The following is a 15876-nucleotide window of genomic DNA, read 5'->3' as shown; positions in this document are numbered from 1 at the left end:
TGTTCACGGAAATGTATCGGGGACAGGAAGTGAGGCACCTGAGGACAGGAGGGGGGCACATGGGGACAGGAGGGGGGGCACATGCGGACAAGGGGGGGCATTGGAGGACAGGAGGGGGGCATTGGAGGACAGGAGGGGGGCATTGGAGGACAGCATTGGAGGACAGGAGGGGGGCATTGGAGGACAGGAGGGGGCATTTGAGGACAGGAGGGGGCATTTGAGGACAAGAGGGGGGCATTTGAGGACAGGAGGGGGGCATTTGAGGACAAGAGGGGGGCATTGGAGGACAGGAGGGGGGCATTGGAGGACAGCATTGGAGGACAGGAGGGGGGCATTGGAGGACAGGAGGGGGCATTTGAGGACAGGAGGGGGGCATTTGAGGACAGGAGGGGGGCATTTGAGGACAAGAGGGGGGCATTTGAGGACAGGAGGGGACATTTGAGGACAGGAGGGGGCACCTAGGAGAACAGAAGGGGGCACCTTGGGACAGAAGGGGACATCTTGGAGGACAGAAAGGAGGACCTGGGGACAGAAGGGGGGACACCTGAGTACAGCAGGTGACATTTGGGGGGGCACCTGGGGACAGAAGGGGACACGAGGATACCAATTAGGGGAGAACACCTACAAGACGCTCCTGCCTCCTGGAACACTTCAGGTTTAGTATATTTATATATTTTTTTTCCCCTGGTTTTTGCCCTCTAAACCAGGGTGCGTCTTATATTCCGGAGCGTCTTATACGGCGCGAAATACGGTAAGTGATAATACTTTGCAAATTGGCATATGCTGACAAAGCAGGCTGGCAAAGATGGTTATAAAAGCTTATGAATTAGTTGATAGATCAGGAAGGCTTCCCTTCACGTGCTTCACAATCCCACTCGCATTTTTGCAGCATCAAAGGGCAGCCTATACATGCAGGTGATCAGAGTTCTTATGTATCACAGATTAAGCAAAAGATTGGCAAGGTTGCACATGCAAAGTAAAGCGTGATAATCAAGGGACCCACTCGCAGTCCAAAAGCATAATTTCAGAAGCAGGCAATCTCCAGCAAAGGTATATCAGATCAATTTTCCATCAGCATTGCATCACATGATAAGTGAATCATTCAATAGTTACCAGTCCCATTTCATTAGTAAATTAGTCCAGGTAGGGGGTTTCCAATTGGGGTAGGCGGTTCAGAGGCGCTGAAACCATTACGGAGTCGATGCCACCTAGGGGACAGACAGAGCAGGCTGCAACTTCACAAAGTGCTGCAGATAAAGGCTGGTTGTAACTGACAAAATAGTTGAAATCTCCACAATCAGGTCTCTTTTTCACATACGAGGCTGAACTGTGTGTTTGTCAGGCAGTTCAGCTTCCCCTTCCGGCTACAGTTTAAAACAGGATTGTCAGCCACAAAATCAAATTCCATTTACCCACTGCCCTATGTTTGTTAGGTAGTCTACATGCAGCCTACATTGCAAGCATTCCAATATAATCATAAATATTTCTGCTGTAATTAATCTTATCTCAACCAGCCTGGCTCTATTCTGGTACATTGCCAAGGAGAGGGAAGCCTGTTATCTTCTCTCCCACATTCCTGCTCCTCACTGATTGGCTGAGAGCAGTTAAGTGTGACAGGAGGCTGAGAAGAGAAATACCCCTCACCACTCTAAAGGAGCTGCTCAAATACAATCTATGATGTGCTCACATGTGTCATTAAAACAAGCTAGATAAGACAGTGTAGTTTGTAGGAGGAAAATAGAGTAAGGGAAGAAATTACATCAGGAAAAGCATCACTCAGAGGCAGTAAAGATGTAAAATGCTGATAGCACTGGATATCGCATGATCATAGCCGGCCTTTGACCTGAGCGACTGGAGCGGTTGCTCAGGGCGCCGGCTTCCAAGGGGGCGCCTATAGCTGGTTGCCAATACTGAGGGAAGTATGTACAGAAGGATCCGCAACCAAGCAGAGGTGGAAACGCTGGTTTTTTATTCAAAAATTCTACATGACAGATGCAATAAAATCAGCTGAGGGAACCTACACCTGATTTCCTATACTGGGGCACCTATATCTGGCTACCTTTACTGAGGGCACCAACACCTAGCTACCTATACTGGAGGCACCTACACCTGGCTACCTATACTGGGACACCTATACCAGGCTACCTGGGGAGCAATGGAGACATTTAACTGACTTCCTGTGATGAAACGCGGAAAAGCCGCTGCCTCTCAAGGTGAGGCGGCTTTTTCCGCGTCCAGCATGGCGTCACAACGCGGAAAAAACGCCGCATGCTGCATAGGCAGAGCGGCGGAATCCGCATTGGGAACGGCGGAATCCGCATTGGTAACGGCGGAAGCCGCATTGGAGGCGGCTTCTGCACTCGGTTCACTGGATACATTGCAAAACAGTACTGGTGTGGCTGGGACTGATAGTCCACCTAGATTCAGAGTGACACGCGCGTGCGCACAGAGGCAGAGCTTAAATAACAGCCAGAAGGGAGTCAGCTGACCAGGCGGGTCAGCTGACATTTTCCACTACTCTCATTGGTCCAGCAATTAGGGAGGTCCTGGAGAGGTCCTTGTGTATATATACTGCTGGCTGTTCACTTGCTCTTTGTCTGGCGTTGCGAACACATACGTGGGAGCACTCAGACCCATAGTCAGATCCTTAAGTGTGCCGGGACCAGCTGGAACTGTAATCCTACACTTAGCTAGATTCTGTTGATAGCCTAAAGTACTAGTTTGATTGTGATTATCTGTTATGACCTTCTGCCTGCCTGACCATCCTCTTGTATTCTGATCTTGTACCTTGCTATTCTGATACTCTGTTGCCGAACCCCGGCTCGTCCTTAGACTCTGCTTCTGCCTCTTGATCTTGTACCTCGATATTTCTGATACCCTGTTGCCGAACTCTGCCTGTACCTAGACTCCGCCTCTGCCTTCTGAATTTGTACTTTATCTGTCCGTGTGTTACGATCTGGCTTGTTTGACCTCGGGAACCAACCTCACTATTGGAGGCGGTTCCCCGTCCTGTTAGTGACACTTTCTCCTGAGTGTCACTCTCTGACTTACCTTCCTACTCGCAGCCTGACTCCTCCCGCCTTGGAGAGTTCAGGTCTTCGGAAGGAAGCCGTGCAGTACTCCCCACTGCACTGAGGCTCAGTCCTCTTAGTGTTACTGTTACACCAAACACTACACTCTACTCTAGTACAGAGGTTAGCTGGTATATCGGATTATCGGTGATACTGCAGATCACTTATAATCTGGTATACATCTGTATTCCCAGTGATACTGCAGATCACCGGTAATCAGATCCTCTCTGTGCTCCACCGTTCGTTACAGAACGCCAGACCAAAGACAAAATGGACGCACGCACTGGTCCTCTGGGTGAACTTGCCACCTCAGTGGATAATGTCAATCGAGTGCTGGGTGAACACAAAGCATTGATTGAGGCTCTGACAGGGTCCGTCCAAACCCTCCAGACGTCAGTGGATGAAGTGCGATCCCCTCCTAGCGCAGACATACGCATGCCCATTCCAGAACGGTTCTCTGGCCACAGATCTGACTTCCACAATTTTAGGAGTAGAGTGTTATCATATTTTGAATTAAGACCCCGATCCTCTGGTACTGAGGCCCAGAAAGTCACGTTCATCAAAACTTTACTGGCCGGTGATTCTCAGACCAGGGCATATAACCTGTCCCCTAGAGACACAGCTCTGACCTCAGTAGAGGAATTTTTTAAGGCCATGGCCATAATTTACGACGACCCAGACCTTGCTGCGACCTCTGAGCGGAAGCTCAAGCTTTTACGACAAGGCAAGGGTCCAGTCGAAGAGTACGCGGCCGAATTTCGTAGGTGGTCAGTTACCGCCAGATTTGACACCTATGCCCTGATGGATTACTTCCTGTCTGGGTTGTCGGATGAGGTCTCCGACCTAATGTTAAGTTTACCCGAGCCCAAAACAGTCGATGAGGCCATCTCATCGGCTATTCGAGTCGACCGTAGGCTACGCCATCAGAGACAGACTAGGGGCAGTCACCATGTCAGGGTGACATCTTACGCGGCACCTTCCGCTGCACCCCTAGTAACGCCATCTCCGCCTGTCTCACCCTCTCTGGCCTTGCCTCCACCCGAGCCAATGCAGATTGGTCGATCAAAACTGACCCAGGTGGAACGAAGGCAGAGAATGACTGAACAACTGTGCCTGTACTGTGCAGAAGCGGGGCATAGAGTGCGAAACTGCCCTAACAAGCCGGGAAACGAGTCTGCCTAGGAGTAGTGGGGGGTGACACCCTAGGCACACAATTTTCACCCCTTAAAGAGAAAAAATTGCTTCTCCCTTGTACGATTACATGGGATAATAAGTCTGTAGCCACTGAGGCTTTTATTGATTCTGGCTCAGTGGCTAATTTTATGAACTTTGAATTTGCTCAGGAGTTCGGTATTCCTCTCACTCCAGTGAGACCCCCCATTCAGGTCACGGCAGTAGACGATTCCCCTCTGCAACGGAATCGTTCCCTGTCACAGACCCCGGAGGTGAAGGTCACGATAGGGGTACTGCATGGGGAACAACTACAGTTTTTCGTATTACATATGTCAACCTCCACTATCATCCTAGGCATGCCGTGGTTACAAGTCCATTCACCACAAATAGATCTGGTCAGGTAACCAGCTGGTCCGATCATTGTCGCCAGCAGTGTTTAGGGAAGGTGACATTGGGCCAGACCAGGGTTCAGTTGGAAGGGGTTCCAGTACAGTATTCTAAATATGCCGATGTGTTCTGTCCTAAGGCCGCTGACAAGTTACCGTCGCATCGCCCATTTGATTGCCCCATTGATCTCCAAACTGGTTGTATGCCCCCTAGGGGTCATCTTTACAATTTGTCCGGGCCAGAGAAACTGGCCATGCAAGAGTATATTCGTGAGAATTTAGCTAAGGGGTTCATTCGACCATCCCAGTCGCCCGCAGGTGCAGGGTTTTTCTTTGTTAAGAAAAAAGGCGGGAGTCTGCGACCGTGCATAGATTACCGGGGCCTGAATAAAATCACGATAAAAAATCGTTACCCCTTGCCCCTAATAGACCACCTTTTCACTCAAGTTACCAACGCTAAAGTCTTTTCAAAATTAGACTTGCGGGGCGCATACAACCTGGTGAGGATCAGAAAGGGCGATGAATGGAAGACGGCCTTTAACACACCCGACGGGCACTATGAGTACTTGGTGATGCCCTTCGGGTTGTGTAACGCCCTGGCCGTCTTCCAGGAATTGATTAATTAGGTATTCAGAGAGGTGTTGGGCAGGTTCGTGTTAGTATACCTGGATGATATACTTATCTTTTCCAACAACCTCTCTGAGCACAGAACACATGTCCGAATTGTACTGGACAAACTGAGGCAGAACTCGCTTTATGCAAAGTTGGAAAAATGTATTTTCGAGGTGACATCTGTTTCTTTTTTGGGGTACATTATTTCCACTTCGGGTCTGTCAATGGATCCTGCTAAGGTCTCTGCTGTGATAGAGTGGCCCCAACCCGTGGGGTTAAAGTCTTTGCAGAGATTCTTAGGCTTTGCTAACTACTATCGGAGGTTCATAAAGGGGTACTCCACTGTTATCTCACCCCTCACTAGTCTCACAAAAAAAGGGGCAGATACTAACCACAGGACCCCAGAAGCCCAGTATCAGTGATACTGCAGATCACTTATAATCTGGTATACATCTGTATTACCAGTGATACTGCAGATCACCGGTAATCAGATCCTCTCTGTGCTCCACCGTTCGTTACACTTCCTTTACTGGTGGCACCTATGCTTGGCAACCTATGTTGAGGGCACCTACACATAAGATCCTATACTGGGGTCACCTATACCTGGCTACCAACCTATACTGAATCTGAGGGCATTTTTTGGGGGGGGAGGGGAGCACTGTGGCTATAATGCGTGGAGCAAATTGTCGGTGCTGGGCTATCATTCTAAATGGGGGTGGGGGGTGGGGGGGGGGGGGGCGACTAACTGTCCTACTGATTGTTTTTATTAATATTTCTGAAAGATTCTAGCCTTCATTTTTAAGTGTATTCAGGATAATGGACTCTTTCCATCCATTCGTGGTTATTAATAGTATTTTTCTATTATACATATGTGACGTGTCACGGAGATCTGAGCATTTGGCGTGATGTGTCACAATGTTAAAAAGGTTGGGAACCACTGTCCTAGGAGATATCTCAGGAGAAAAGGTGGATTGCATATGGGCTTGTGTATGTGTGCGCACACTCGGGAAGAGGATGAAGGGGGGGCACAAAAATCAGGTTTCGCTCAGGGCGCTGTGAAACCTAAGGCCGGCCCTGCGCATGATAGTGTTGGATGCCCTGTGATAGTGCCCTGTGATAGTGCTGGATGCCCTGTAATAGTGCTGGATGCCATGTGATAGTGCTGTATACCCTATGATAGTGCTGGATGCCCTGTGACAGTGCTGGATGCCCTGTGACAGTGCTGGATGCCCTATGATAGCGCTGGATGCTCTGCGATAGTGCTGGATGCCCTGTGATAGTGCTGGATTCCCTGTGATAGTGCTGGAAGCCCTGCAATAGTGCTGGAAGCCCTGCGATAGTGCTGAATGCCCTGTGATAGTTCTGGATGCCCTGCGAAAAATGATGAATGCACCGCGATAGTGCTGGATGCCCTGCAATAGTGTTGAATGCCCTGTCACAGTGCTGGTAGATGCCCTGCGATAGTGCTGAAAGCTCTGCGATAGTGCTGGATGCCCTGTGATAGTGATGAATGCCCTGTGATAGTGCTGGATGCCCTATGATAGTGCTGCATGCCCTGTGACAGTGCTGGATGCCCCGTGATAATGCTGGATGCCCTATGATAGGATGGGAATATCCCTAATCCCCTGCGGACATCTAATGAGGGGATTTTACCATCTAACTATGATTTTTCTCCTTCTCTCCCTCAAATGATAGGGGATAATGATACGAGCACTCTTGGTTTATTTCCTTTGGTGCAGTTGAACCCCACTGATGAGGAGATCATACAGGTACTGGAAGATCTGTTAATGGAAACCGATCAAAAAGAAGGTTTAGAAAGTATGGACTCTGGAATATTGAGTTTAGAAGATGTCAGCTCATTTAGGGCATGTAGGTCGGTACAGCCCTTTCCCACAGTCCCAGGCTCCACATTGGAACATTTTTTTGAGTGCACACTTAGAGATGTAAAGGCTGTAATTTATGATTCAGTTGAATCTAACCTTAACGTGAAAGAGAGGAGAGCTCTGAACTGGCTAAAGAAGAATCGCGAGGTGGTACTCAGAAAGGGGGTAACCTTGTCATTATGTCCAATGAACAGTATTGTACTGAGGCTTTGAGACAGCTTAATGACAGAGAGATATATCACCCCATACCTTCTGATCCCACCTCGCGATACCAAAATGCACTGCGCACTTTGTTGCGAAAAGGCGTAGAAAAAGGTTTTCTTTCGTTTAAGTTGGCCACAGATTTGCTCCCACTCTATCCACGACGACCAGTGTGGTATCATATACCAAAACTCCATAAATCCCTGACCTCACCGCTGGGGCGACCCATAGTTTCGGGCTGTGGGTCCCTCACGGAGAGGTTGTCCAGGTACCTGGACCACCTCCTGCACCCCCTGTTGGAGGGAGTGCCATCCTACCTCAGGGACACCCTTGAGGTATTAAGGATGGTGGAGCGCGCCACGTGGGTGCCCGGTGACAGACTGGCCACGATTGATGTGGTCAGTCTGTACAGCAGGACCCCGCACGACATGGGAATAGCTGCAGTCAGACAGTATCTTTTGCGTACCAATAAAGATGAAAAGTTTGTTGAATTTATTCTTGAATGCCTTCATTTTGTGTTGACATTTAACGCCTTTCTGTTTGACCGCAGTTGGTACCATCAAGTGTCTGGGATGGCTATGGGGACCCCCGTGGCGTGCTCCTACGCTAACCTCTTCTTGGGGGCGTGGGAGGAGTCTGCCATGCTCTCGGACCTGAATCCGTTCAGGAGACACGTCAGACGGTGGTCCAGGTACGTGGACGACGTCTTGGTGGTGTGGTCGGGGACGGAGAACGAGTTTATGGAGTTTATGCAATATTTGAATGTCAATGAGGTGAATATGCGGTTCACCTCTGAGATCAATGATTGCGAAGTGACATTTTTGGATGTCAAGTTAATGATTGAAGATAACCAAAAAATATATATAGATAAAAAATACTACTTCTATTCTATTCTTCATGCACAAAGCTTCCACCCTATAGATAGAAGCCATTTCCTATGGGCAATATTTGAGGTTGAGGCGCAATAATAGCAGAGACAAAGATTTTACAGTACAAGCTGACGACCTCACTGCTAGATTTCAGAGAAGAGGGTACGATCTTGACTTACTCAAAAGGTCTAGACATCGAGCCTGGAAACAGGCGAGGGGGTCGTTATTGACTCAGAGAGAAATAAAGAGAGACCAATGTCGTAAGAACGACATTTACATTTGATTATTCTTTGATGGCCGACCAAATTAGGAAGGCCATACATTCCAACTGGTCCATGATCGAAAGAGATCCTGATTTGGCGTGCATTTCGTACGGTATCCCCAGGGTAGCCTTTAGACGAGCCCCTACCCTGGGCAATATACTAACTAGCAGTGAGTTCGTCTCTCCCAAAAATAAGGATTGGTTGACTGCTATGTTGCCCATAGGGAATTACAGGTGCGGCCATTGCAAATGGTGTAAAAAGCTCATTATTCAAAAGACCGTAAAAATAGGTAGAGAATTGATACAGATAAAGGGATTTTTTACCTGTCAAACAGATTTTGTTGTGTACGCAGTGATATGTCCTTGTAGTTGGTTCTATATAGGACAGACTACTAGACCAATGAAAGTAAGATTTGGAGAACATGTGAGTTCTATAAAGTTGGGAAAGGGTTGTACCCGACTTATTGAACATATGAGAAACAAGCATTCTACTGAAAAATTTAATCTGCGTTTCATAGCCCTGGAAAAACAAGAGATCCCTTTAAGGGGCGGAGATAGGGAGAGGTTGTTGTTGAGGAGAGAGACAAAGCTGATTTGGAGGACTGAAGCATTGGGCCCGTTAGGCCTTAATGAAAAAACGGAACTTTCCTGCATGTTGGACCCTTAATATAAAGAAATTTTAAAACATTTTTCTATAAGAAAAAGATCAGTTGATATCATGTATTAATCAGTATTTGTATTTGTATTGTTTAAACTAGGACGGGCACAATCTGCGATCTGTATGAATAGATGTGATATACACTGCCGTATAGAATTCGTTCTAGGGACCATAGAGTGATAAATATATGACCAATAGATATGGTCTAGTCCGGGTCCTGAGAACATTAAGACTGGCAATGTATGATTTAGGTGCTCCTGTATCCTTGTTGCTGTTCGCCCCTTGACTAGATGCTCAACCTATTTGTAACAAATGATATACTCCAGTGTAATCTAAATGTAATACCCCCCAAGTGTTTTTAAGGTCCACTTTTTGTCACATAACACTTTTCTCACGGTTGCCACGACTGCGGGGACGCTCATAAACTGGAGGGATATGACGACCTTTATGTGTAGCTTTCTCTTTTTGGACATAGGTGGTGCAGGCTTTAATAATATGTCCGCTGCACAGATGCCCTGTCAAGGGTAGCACTGTGCACTTGGAAAATTGCGCCGTCTGACATTTAATATTGTGTTTACAATTTGGGCTACTGTGGTGGACATCCACCGATTGGTCAGGGTGGTAGAGGCGGAACTTGAATCTCCGCCTTCCAGCCCTCGGATTGGCGTCCCCGTAGTTATGCAATCCAGCTCGAGTATGGAGGAAGTGATGCGGCCGGAAGGGGCGGAGCTTGGAGCTCCGTCTTAAGTCCGGAAACTCACGGCCTCCATTCACAGTGGTACGCAGCGCGACCAAGCGTCAGGAAACGCGAAATGGCCGTCGCTAACCACCCTTATGCCCACCACCCACCTCCACTACGATGACCCACTTATCAAAGGACATGTAAGATCCAACCATGCACGAATGCTTATACGCAGTGTTTTTTGAAAATGAAGAAGTTTGCTGTACTATTTAACTGTCGCCAATGCCGAAATAAATCCAGAGACGGAAGGTGCATGCTCCTGTGATTTCTTGTATACTTGTAATTAGGTTCTTTCTTCAGTAGTTTACGCGGAGCACACGTCCAGTGACACACAGTTATGAAGTGCATGTAGTGGGGCTTGTAGCCATTTGCCTGTGTAACAAACACTGAGGACTATCTTCTTGTATGTGGGAAGTGCCACACACTTGCTTTTTTTTCTCTTTTGAGTGACATTTGCCCTATGATAGTGCTGGATTCCCTGTGATAGTGCTGGAAGCCCTGCAATAGTGCTGGAAGCCCTGCGATAGTGCTGGAAGCCCTGCGATAGTGCTGGAAGCCCTGCGATAGTGCTGGATGCCGTGTGATAGTGCTGGATGCTCTGCGATAGTGCTGAATGCCCTGTGATAGTGATGGATGCCCTATGATAGTGCTGGATGCCCTGTGATAGTGATGGAAGCTCTATGATAGTGCTGGATGCCCTGTGATAGTGCTGGATGCCCTGCGATAGTGCCGGATGCCCTGTGATAGTGATGGATGCACTATAATAGTGCTGGATGCCCTGTGATAGTGATGGATGCCCTATGATAGTGCTGGATGCCCTGTAATAGTGATGGATGCCCTATGATAGTGCTGGATGCCCTGTGATAGTGCTGGATGCCCTGTGATAGTGATGGATGCCCTATGATAGTGATGGATGCCCTGTGATAGTTCCGGATGCCCTGCGATAGTGCCGGATGCCCTGTGATAGTGATGGATGCACTATGATAGTGCTGGATGCCCTGTGATAGTGATGGATGCCCTATGATAGTGCTGGATGCCCTGTGATAGTGATGGATGCCCTATGATAGTGCTGGATGCCCTGTGATAGTGCTGTATACCCTATGATAGTGCTGGATGCCCTGTGACAGTGCTGGATGCCCTGTGACAGTGCTGGATGCCCTATGATAGCGCTGGATGCTCTGCGATAGTGCTGGATGCCCTGTGATAGTGCTGGATTCCCTGTGATAGTGCTGGAAGCCCTGCAATAGTGATGGATGCCCTATGATAGTGCTGGATGCCCTGTGACAGTGCTGGATGCCCTGTGACAGTGCTGGATGCCCTATGATAGCGCTGGATGCTCTGCGATAGTGATGGATGCCCTATGATAGTGCTGGATGCCCTGTAATAGTGATGGATGCCCTATGATAGTGCTGGATGCCCTGTGATAGTGCTGGATGCCCTGTGATAGTGATGGATGCCCTATGATAGTGATGGATGCCCTGTGATAGTTCCGGATGCCCTGCGATAGTGCCGGATGCCCTGTGATAGTGATGGATGCACTATGATAGTGCTGGATGCCCTGTGATAGTGATGGATGCCCTATGATAGTGCTGGATGCCCTGTGATAGTGATGGATGCCCTATGATAGTGCTGGATGCCATGTGATAGTGCTGTATACCCTATGATAGTGCTGGATGCCCTGTGACAGTGCTGGATGCCCTGTGACAGTGCTGGATGCCCTATGATAGCGCTGGATGCTCTGCGATAGTGCTGGATGCCCTGTGATAGTGCTGGATTCCCTGTGATAGTGCTGGAAGCCCTGCAATAGTGCTGGAAGCCCTGCGATAGTGCTGAATGCCCTGTGATAGTTCTGGATGCCCTGCGAAAAATGATGAATGCACCGCGATAGTGCTGGATGCCCTGCAATAGTGTTGAATGCCCTGTCACAGTGCTGGTAGATGCCCTGCGATAGTGCTGAAAGCTCTGCGATAGTGCTGGATGCCCTGTGATAGTGATGAATGCCCTGTGATAGTGCTGGATGCCCTATGATAGTGCTGCATGCCCTGTGACAGTGCTGGATGCCCCGTGATAATGCTGGATGCCCTATGATAGGATGGGAATATCCCTAATCCCCTGCGGACATCTAATGAGGGGATTTTACCATCTAACTATGATTTTTCTCCTTCTCTCCCTCAAATGATAGGGGATAATGATACGAGCACTCTTGGTTTATTTCCTTTGGTGCAGTTGAACCCCACTGATGAGGAGATCATACAGGTACTGGAAGATCTGTTAATGGAAACCGATCAAAAAGAAGGTTTAGAAAGTATGGACTCTGGAATATTGAGTTTAGAAGATGTCAGCTCATTTAGGGCATGTAGGTCGGTACAGCCCTTTCCCACAGTCCCAGGCTCCACATTGGAACATTTTTTTGAGTGCACACTTAGAGATGTAAAGGCTGTAATTTATGATTCAGTTGAATCTAACCTTAACGTGAAAGAGAGGAGAGCTCTGAACTGGCTAAAGAAGAATCGCGAGGTGGTACTCAGAAAGGGGGTAACCTTGTCATTATGTCCAATGAACAGTATTGTACTGAGGCTTTGAGACAGCTTAATGACAGAGAGATATATCACCCCATACCTTCTGATCCCACCTCGCGATACCAAAATGCACTGCGCACTTTGTTGCGAAAAGGCGTAGAAAAAGGTTTTCTTTCGTTTAAGTTGGCCACAGATTTGCTCCCACTCTATCCACGACGACCAGTGTGGTATCATATACCAAAACTCCATAAATCCCTGACCTCACCGCTGGGGCGACCCATAGTTTCGGGCTGTGGGTCCCTCACGGAGAGGTTGTCCAGGTACCTGGACCACCTCCTGCACCCCCTGTTGGAGGGAGTGCCATCCTACCTCAGGGACACCCTTGAGGTATTAAGGATGGTGGAGCGCGCCACGTGGGTGCCCGGTGACAGACTGGCCACGATTGATGTGGTCAGTCTGTACAGCAGGACCCCGCACGACATGGGAATAGCTGCAGTCAGACAGTATCTTTTGCGTACCAATAAAGATGAAAAGTTTGTTGAATTTATTCTTGAATGCCTTCATTTTGTGTTGACATTTAACGCCTTTCTGTTTGACCGCAGTTGGTACCATCAAGTGTCTGGGATGGCTATGGGGACCCCCGTGGCGTGCTCCTACGCTAACCTCTTCTTGGGGGCGTGGGAGGAGTCTGCCATGCTCTCGGACCTGAATCCGTTCAGGAGACACGTCAGACGGTGGTCCAGGTACGTGGACGACGTCTTGGTGGTGTGGTCGGGGACGGAGAACGAGTTTATGGAGTTTATGCAATATTTGAATGTCAATGAGGTGAATATGCGGTTCACCTCTGAGATCAATGATTGCGAAGTGACATTTTTGGATGTCAAGTTAATGATTGAAGATAACCAAAAAATATATATAGATAAAAAATACTACTTCTATTCTATTCTTCATGCACAAAGCTTCCACCCTATAGATAGAAGCCATTTCCTATGGGCAATATTTGAGGTTGAGGCGCAATAATAGCAGAGACAAAGATTTTACAGTACAAGCTGACGACCTCACTGCTAGATTTCAGAGAAGAGGGTACGATCTTGACTTACTCAAAAGGTCTAGACATCGAGCCTGGAAACAGGCGAGGGGGTCGTTATTGACTCAGAGAGAAATAAAGAGAGACCAATGTCGTAAGAACGACATTTACATTTGATTATTCTTTGATGGCCGACCAAATTAGGAAGGCCATACATTCTAACTGGTCCATGATCGAAAGAGATCCTGATTTGGCGTGCATTTCGTACGGTATCCCCAGGGTAGCCTTTAGACGAGCCCCTACCCTGGGCAATATACTAACTAGCAGTGAGTTCGTCTCTCCCAAAAATAAGGATTGGTTGACTGCTATGTTGCCCATAGGGAATTACAGGTGCGGCCATTGCAAATGGTGTAAAAAGCTCATTATTCAAAAGACCGTAAAAATAGGTAGAGAATTGATACAGATAAAGGGATTTTTTACCTGTCAAACAGATTTTGTTGTGTACGCAGTGATATGTCCTTGTAGTTGGTTCTATATAGGACAGACTACTAGACCAATGAAAGTAAGATTTGGAGAACATGTGAGTTCTATAAAGTTGGGAAAGGGTTGTACCCGACTTATTGAACATATGAGAAACAAGCATTCTACTGAAAAATTTAATCTGCGTTTCATAGCCCTGGAAAAACAAGAGATCCCTTTAAGGGGCGGAGATAGGGAGAGGTTGTTGTTGAGGAGAGAGACAAAGCTGATTTGGAGGACTGAAGCATTGGGCCCGTTAGGCCTTAATGAAAAAACGGAACTTTCCTGCATGTTGGACCCTTAATATAAAGAAATTTTAAAACATTTTTCTATAAGAAAAAGATCAGTTGATATCATGTATTAATCAGTATTTGTATTTGTATTGTTTAAACTAGGACGGGCACAATCTGCGATCTGTATGAATAGATGTGATATACACTGCCGTATAGAATTCGTTCTAGGGACCATAGAGTGATAAATATATGACCAATAGATATGGTCTAGTCCGGGTCCTGAGAACATTAAGACTGGCAATGTATGATTTAGGTGCTCCTGTATCCTTGTTGCTGTTCGCCCCTTGACTAGATGCTCAACCTATTTGTAACAAATGATATACTCCAGTGTAATCTAAATGTAATACCCCCCAAGTGTTTTTAAGGTCCACTTTTTGTCACATAACACTTTTCTCACGGTTGCCACGACTGCGGGGACGCTCATAAACTGGAGGGATATGACGACCTTTATGTGTAGCTTTCTCTTTTTGGACATAGGTGGTGCAGGCTTTAATAATATGTCCGCTGCACAGATGCCCTGTCAAGGGTAGCACTGTGCACTTGGAAAATTGCGCCGTCTGACATTTAATATTGTGTTTACAATTTGGGCTACTGTGGTGGACATCCACCGATTGGTCAGGGTGGTAGAGGCGGAACTTGAATCTCCGCCTTCCAGCCCTCGGATTGGCGTCCCCGTAGTTATGCAATCCAGCTCGAGTATGGAGGAAGTGATGCGGCCGGAAGGGGCGGAGCTTGGAGCTCCGTCTTAAGTCCGGAAACTCACGGCCTCCATTCACAGTGGTACGCAGCGCGACCAAGCGTCAGGAAACGCGAAATGGCCGTCGCTAACCACCCTTATGCCCACCACCCACCTCCACTACGATGACCCACTTATCAAAGGACATGTAAGATCCAACCATGCATGAATGCTTATACGCAGTGTTTTTTGAAAATGAAGAAGTTTGCTGTACTATTTAACTGTCGCCAATGCCGAAATAAATCCAGAGACGGAAGGTGCATGCTCCTGTGATTTCTTGTATACTTGTAATTAGGTTCTTTCTTCAGTAGTTTACGCGGAGCACACGTCCAGTGACACACAGTTATGAAGTGCATGTAGTGGGGCTTGTAGCCATTTGCCTGTGTAACAAACACTGAGGACTATCTTCTTGTATGTGGGAAGTGCCACACACTTGCTTTTTTTTCTCTTTTGAGTGACATTTGCCCTATGATAGTGCTGGATTCCCTGTGATAGTGCTGGAAGCCCTGCAATAGTGCTGGAAGCCCTGCGATAGTGCTGGAAGCCCTGCGATAGTGCTGGAAGCCCTGCGATAGTGCTGGATGCCGTGTGATAGTGCTGGATGCTCTGCGATAGTGCTGAATGCCCTGTGATAGTGATGGATGCCCTATGATAGTGCTGGATGCCCTGTGATAGTGATGGAAGCTCTATGATAGTGCTGGATGCCCTGTGATAGTGCTGGATGCCCTGCGATAGTGCCGGATGCCCTGTGATAGTGATGGATGCACTATAATAGTGCTGGATGCCCTGTGATAGTGATGGATGCCCTATGATAGTGCTGGATGCCCTGTAATAGTGATGGATGCCCTATGATAGTGCTGGATGCCCTGTGATAGTGCTGGATGCCCTGTGATAGTGATGGATGCCCTATGATAGTGATGGATGC

This window comes from Hyperolius riggenbachi, chromosome 2 (assembly GCF_040937935.1).
Source record: "Hyperolius riggenbachi isolate aHypRig1 chromosome 2, aHypRig1.pri, whole genome shotgun sequence".
NCBI classification, from domain to species: Eukaryota; Metazoa; Chordata; class Amphibia; order Anura; family Hyperoliidae; genus Hyperolius; species Hyperolius riggenbachi.
The sequence above is the reverse complement of the archived record's forward strand: the minus strand, read 5'-3'. Positions refer to the sequence as shown.